At 34.7% G+C, this 6,918-nt stretch overlaps 1 long non-coding RNA gene across 1 annotated transcript; it reads left to right on the top strand.

Annotated features, from left to right (window-relative positions):
* The first annotated feature begins 872 nt into the window (after positions 1-872).
* LOC141379964 (uncharacterized) lies at positions 873-6,530 on the top strand. The gene is made up of 2 exons (XR_012397094.1): positions 873-4,307; positions 4,720-6,530. It is a non-coding gene; the product is annotated as an uncharacterized lncRNA (long non-coding RNA).
* The last annotated feature ends 388 nt before the right edge of the window (positions 6,531-6,918 follow it).

The following is a 6,918-nucleotide window of genomic DNA, read 5'->3' as shown; positions in this document are numbered from 1 at the left end:
CGCACCACAGCATGTCTAATCGCATCTTTGCATTGACATCACATGTAAATCACTCGCGCTTCAGCCGTGTCTGCTTACTGCACAGGCTGCAAGTCATTTCCCCCCACTTCTATCTAACATTAAGACTGTGAGGGCACGATCTCGATTCTACCCTACACATGATCTTAATTCAGCTTTTCTACGATTAAGCCAATTATATTTTGGTCCCACTTTATATTAAGTGGCCTTAACTAATATGTACTTACACAGGAATTAATAATTTGTTACAATGTACTTATTGTGTAAATACATGTATTTACTTTGTACTTATGCTTGATTAAATGCCTGTATGTAATTACATCTGTAACCTACTTCTGTAATTACATTTGTAAATACACTGCTGACCATTCCCTACACCTTAACCCACCCTTAAACCTACCCATGCCAAAAAACCTGTCCATAACCCAACCCCTATCCCAACTCAAGAGCACCACAAGTGTTCTTAAATACTTTGAACACAGTAAGTACATTGTAATTATTTTTGATGTAAGTACATAGTAGTTAAGGACACTTAATATAAAGTGGGACCATATTTTCAAGGTCAGGAGAGAAGCATAAAGGCTTCTTGCACAAGTCTTCACAGGAACATAAACACCTTCAAATGGCGTTAAGTGTCTTATACTGTATTTATGAGGTATAATTCGCCCAAAAATGTCATTTCTGTCTTTATGTAAGGATGTATTCGCGGCCGCAAAATCACACGTAAGCTGACCACGAGCTACCGAGAAAGCACAAGCAATGTTTTACAGTGTCAGTATAGCTACTCTAGCTTATATAATATCGAATATAATGCAAGAAGGAATATGATGACAAGTGTCTGATTTTACCAAATGGTCTAACAATGCTGTCAATGACAAATCACAAGCACATGTCTTAAACATAATAAACCAACTTTATAATTATGAATAGTTATATTCAAATGTCATCATTTTACTGTGAATTAACAAACTGGACATATTGAAAGTCTGTTCAAGTCCACCATACTGACTGTACAAAATTTAGCAGTTTAACCAACATTAGACCTACGCATAGGCCTGAAATTATTGTTGTTGTTTTACCATATCGTCACCTTAGAATTATAAGGTTCTGTCTGACATTTTTGTCAAAATTGAGTTATTGACATATTCTTATTAAATGACAACTTATTTACATTATTAGATGTTTTTTTTTAAGTTGTTTACATTTTAAGACTTAAAAAAAAACTAATGTTGCACACATACTGTTTGCTATATGGATTGCAAAAACTTTGAAGCTCAATATCTCAAAATCATTCCGAACGCAGAGAGAACCTCATAATTCCAAGGTGATGATGTTTGAGAATTGACAATAATAATAGCCTACTCGTATTAACCTTTATTTTACATCTAAAAAATCGTGAGAAAGAATTCGTGATCTTGATTTTAAGCCAAAAAAAAATCGTGATTCACATTTTAACCAGAATCCTGCGACCCTAACACACAGATACATCACCTGTGCTGTGTATGCAACGTCTATAAGTCATGTAAAACAATTATCCGTGAACTGAAATAAATATAATTTGATGACATGGTTTGAAATTGGATGTTTTATGAGATTATTTAAAATGTTTGTGCTTATTTTGCATTTAAATAAAAAAAAACTTTGCAACTTTATTGATTTTGCATTAAATTCAGCAATCGCAAAATGGTGAAAAACTAGGGGTCTGATTTAAACTAACACGTAACATAAAGAAACATGGATACACTGTAGGGTGAATGAATGTTATGAAAATAATATCAAATTTAGAAATGTTGTGCTACAAATACATTTTGTTTAAGCAAATTATGTTTTCCTTTAGATTTTGGTGTGTTTTAATGAGATTCAGCTACAAACAACAACAACAAAAGCATGAATCGCTCCTCAAACCTCAGTAATTTCACTGTGGTAAATCAGGGATGTTTTACTTCCTCAGATCCTGAGATTTCGATGTCTTGAACTTCTCTTTCTTTTACTTTCTTTATTTTGAGTCACTTCGCCCTCCTTAAAGAATCACCCTCACAAACTCACACAAATCCTGCTGTCGGCCTCAGGAGTCGCTTGCTGAACCGCCCCAGCCCTGTTTCTGTGATGTAACTTCCTGTTAAGCTGCTGAAGAGCTGTTAGCTGAGACATAAATATAAAAACCTGCTGGTCTTATTCTGAGCGGAGAAAAAAACGGCCCACTGTTTCACTGTCAAACACTTGATGCTGCTGTGTGGGGAGAAGCCTTGAAGTGTGTGTTCCTCACCCAATACTGCTTTCACTATACGTCTGTTTGTTTGTTTGTGTGCGTGTGTGAATGTGTGTGTGTGTCCTGAGAGTTTCGGAAGATGTTCATTGCATACATCGGGGGACATAAGTATTCAACACGTCCCCTTTTTTTATTCAGAAAACATATTTCTAAAGGTGCTGTTGACTTGAAATTTTTACCCGATATTGGTAAAACCATAGAAAACTAATCTAATTAATTTACAATTTAAGTTATGTGTGATAAAATTAAATGGCTCAGGGAAAAAGTATTAAACACATGAAGAAAGGAAGGTATAGAAAGGCAGTGAAAGCCCAGACAGCTGCTGAAACCATCTGCCTTCTTCAGCGTAAATAAATATCAGCTGCTTCAGTCCAACATCTACATTAGCAGGAGGATGAAGTTAAAACCAGGGTGGACCTTTCAGCAAGACAATGATCCAAATCACAGCCAAGGAAACTCACATATGCTTTCAGAGAAAGAAAATCAAGCTGTAGAAATGGCCTACCCAATCACCTGACTTGAATCCAATAGAAAATACAAATTAAAGCTCAGAATTGATAGACGAGACCCACAGAACCATCAAGAGTTTTACATTGACGTCTGTGAAAAACTCAGACCTGAGCAACGCATGTGGCTTTGTTCTCGATATGAGAGGCGCCTTTAAGCTGCCGTCACCTAACAAGCCTTATTTATCAAGTATTTTATACAATTCAATAGTTTAGCTCTTTCTCCTTGTGTCATTTCAATCTTAATACACAGAACTCATCTTTCAGATTTGTTGGTTTTGTTTTATATTTGTGTTATTTGGGTTTTTACCAAAATCTGGTTTAATTCAATGTCAACAGCTCCTTTAGAAATATTATTCCACAGAAAAAACATGATATGTTCAGTACTTATTTCCCCCGCTGTACATCTCGCATTAGAAATGGACCCTTGCTTTTATTAAGCCAATAGAATTTATCCAGTTACACTTGTGCTCAAAAGTTTAAAATCATCAAGTTTTGCTTAAAATAAAATAAAAAGGGTGCATAAATGTAATTAAACATATTGCAAAAAATGTGAAATATTTTTACGATTTCAAATAAGCTTAATTTGAATATATTTTTTGTTTTATTTATTTTTCTGTATTGAAATATTGGATTTTTTATATTGTCATTCTTAAGTGTAACATGATCCTTCAGAAGTCAACCTAATATGCTGTTTTCATGATCAAGAAGTTGTTATAATAATAATAATTATAACTGTTATTATTATTATTCATTCATTCATTTTCGGCTAAGTCCTTTTATTAGTCAGTGGTCGCCACAATGGAATGAACCGCCAACTTATCCAGCATATGTTTTACACATTGATTGCCCTTCCACCTGCAACCCAGTACTGAGAAATAACAATACACACTCATTCATGCACACACACTCATACACTATGGGGAATTTAGTTTATTCAATTCACCTATAGCGCATGTGTTTGGACTGTGGGGGAAACCGGAGGATCTGGAGGAAACCCACATTAACACGGGGAGAACATGCAAACCCCACACAGAAATGCCAAGCTGACCCAGCCGGGGCTCGAACCAGTGATCTTCTTACTGTAAGGCGATCGTGCTACCCACTGCGCCACCGTGACGCCCATTATTATGATGATTGTGCAATAAAAAAAAAAAAAGATGTTATTTGTAAAATAAAAGGTTATGTTATTAGCACTGTTCTATTAAATTGTGAAAGATAAGTGACAGAAAGGACAAAGAAATTGGTTTTAATTCATCTTTTGGATTTCGGATTCATTAAAGAATCCCAAAAATATGAATTAATGTTGTAAAAGTTGTTAAATATGAATCTACAGACATGTGAATAGTGAAAATTGTTTATTAATAACCTTAATATTAAATTAAGTGCGGAATGGTGGCTCAGTGGTTAGAATTGTTGCCTCACAGCAAGAAGGTCGCTGTTCTCCCTGTGTTGGTGTAGGTTTCCTCTTTGTGCTCTACTTTCCCCCACAAGTCCAAAGACATGCGCTGTAGGTGAATTGAGTAAGCTATATTGTCTATAGTGACTGTGTGGGGGTTGAGCGTTGGGCTAACGACCCACTTGTAAAAATTAGGCGTTACAAAACACCAACATGGGGCAATTATATGTCAACTTTGCTATTTAACAGCCCTGTGAGTAAGAGTAAGTAATATTAAACTAATTATAATTAATAATAATTTATGTTAATAACTGTTTATTCTTGGTTGGTAAATCTTCATATTTGTGTCTTCTGAAGAATCCAATCAATTCAGATATGCTTTACAAAATAAAATATTTTAAGGGTGACACATTGGCTCAGTGGATAGCACTGTGGCCTCAAAGCAATAAGGTTGCTGGTTCAAGTGTTGGCGTGGGTTCCCTCCGGGTGGTCCGGTCTCCCCCACAGTCCAAACACATGCGCTGTAGGTGAATTAGATTAACTAAATTGGCTATATTGTATGAATGAGTGTGTGTGAATGAGTGTGTATGGTTGTTTCCCAGTACTGGGTTGCGACTGCAATGGCATCCGCTGCATAAAAGCATATGCCTGAATTGTTGGTGGTTCATTCAACTGTGGTGACCACTAAAAAAGGGACTGAGTCTAATGAAAATGAATGAATATTTCAAAATCTAATATTTTAATTATAATATTTCACAATTTTACATTATTTTTGATCAAGTAATGCATCTTTTAAAAACCTAAACAAATCTTAATGTTTCCAAACTTTTGACCAGTAGTATACCAACTTGTGAATACAATCAATGTGTGATGAGAGAAAAAAAATAGTGGTAATTTTGTTTTCTAAATGGGGTCTAATTTGCATATAGATTTTCAGAGCAATTTAATCACAGCTTAGTTTTATATACATATTTCTATGGTTGCTTTATGCTATCCCAGACACCACTGAAACTATTTATTGATATTCTGCTGTGTTTTACTTGATGTTACCAATAGAAATCATTTGTTCGAAGAGCAATATGAATATGCATCTTGAAAACTGTGCGTATTAAAGCGATCGTTCACCCAGTCAATGAAAGCTGTCATCATTTATTCGCCCTCATTTGTTTTCAGAGCTGTCTTAACACTTAAGCACACTTGAATATTATTAATAACGATGGGCATTTTTGTTAAGCAAAGCGTGCAATGCATACAAATAATTATTATGCCTTTTTATTGTCATTTTGTGGACAAGAGCAGCATGAACATCCTTCAAAACATCTCCCTCTTTGTTTCTCAGAATAAAAAAGGTCATACAGGTTTAGAGTAAACGATAGGGTGAAAAAAATAATGGCAATGTTCATTTTTGGGTGAACTGTCTCTTTAAGTTTGAGTCTTGGCAATATATTCAGTCCGTGTTTGTTTGTTTTTCTCACAATTGTTACCAGCTTTCGCTACCTGAATGTGAATTGTTTTACTTGTATATCGCCCCTTAAACCCTGCAGCTTCTTTTCAGGGCTTTTGGAGCCATGCTGGAGGCCATTTTGGCTCTCTAAGCCCCACCTTAAACTGTTACCCACCCCTCTAAGCGTTTGATTGGACCTTTACATCTGCCAATCATTTGAAGCCACTGACCATATATTAAGGCAATACACCACAGGCGAATAGCCGTATTTAAGTACTTTCTCTAAAGCTAGATATGCTAATGAGGCAATATCTATTTAAATAAGCCCTAAATTGCATAAATAGATAAACATCATGAATCAATTTTACAGTAGGTTCTTTTAAAAGCTTTTTGTAACTGTGATAGTCTAATAATACAATCAGCAGCCAAAAGTAATATTCACATGCTTTTAGGACTGTGTAAAATCAGGTAAATAATATATACACAAATCCCCCTGGAAAATCTGAATATAAATCGGGAAAAAAAATTGTAAAGCCTTAATGATTAGATTTAAATAAAATAAACTAAAAGAAAATATAAATAAACTCTTAAAGAGGATTTTGGATTTTTATTTATTTATTTACATGACATTTTTGCATTTAATTTTTGTTGTCTTAAATGACATGTTATGAAACTCCAAATAGCCTAAAATTGATCAGTGCATAAAAAATAAAATAAAACGTTTTGCCTGTAGTGTCTTGCCTTATAAAAGGGAAAATGTAGTTTTCGTAGAGGCATTTTAATAGTATAGTTCACCTAAAAGGGATGTAAAAAATGTTTGGTAGCACTCTTGTTAATAAGTGAATAGTGATGGATGGCATTTTAAGTGAACATCAATACAGTTTTCTAAAGCCATTTTTAAAGCTTTGTGTGAGAAAAAAATCAACACAATTTTACTGCAATTCGTAACTTTTTGTTTTAGTGGCTAATTTATATGAATTTGTATGATCTAATTTGTACAATTTAATACGATTTGCTCATCACCCAATGACGGTTGGGGTTAGGGGTGTGGTTGAGTGCCACGCCTTCTTTTTAAAATCGTACATTTTCGTACGACTGAACTCGTACAAATTAGCCACAAAACTGACGAAACGTAAAATACTTACGTTTCCTCGTGAGATCAGGCTGGAAAAAAATTACCGAAAACACTGCAAAAAGTAGTTGGTGTGACTCTTCTGTACTACACTGTGAAAAATTGTAAATAGTGAAAGACTGTAAGGCTATATTTTCCCCCCACCCCCAA

Source organism: Danio rerio, chromosome 21, assembly GCF_049306965.1.
Source record: "Danio rerio strain Tuebingen ecotype United States chromosome 21, GRCz12tu, whole genome shotgun sequence".
In the NCBI taxonomy this organism is placed as follows: Eukaryota; Metazoa; Chordata; class Actinopteri; order Cypriniformes; family Danionidae; genus Danio; species Danio rerio.
This window is presented reverse-complemented; position numbering and strand designations above follow the sequence as displayed.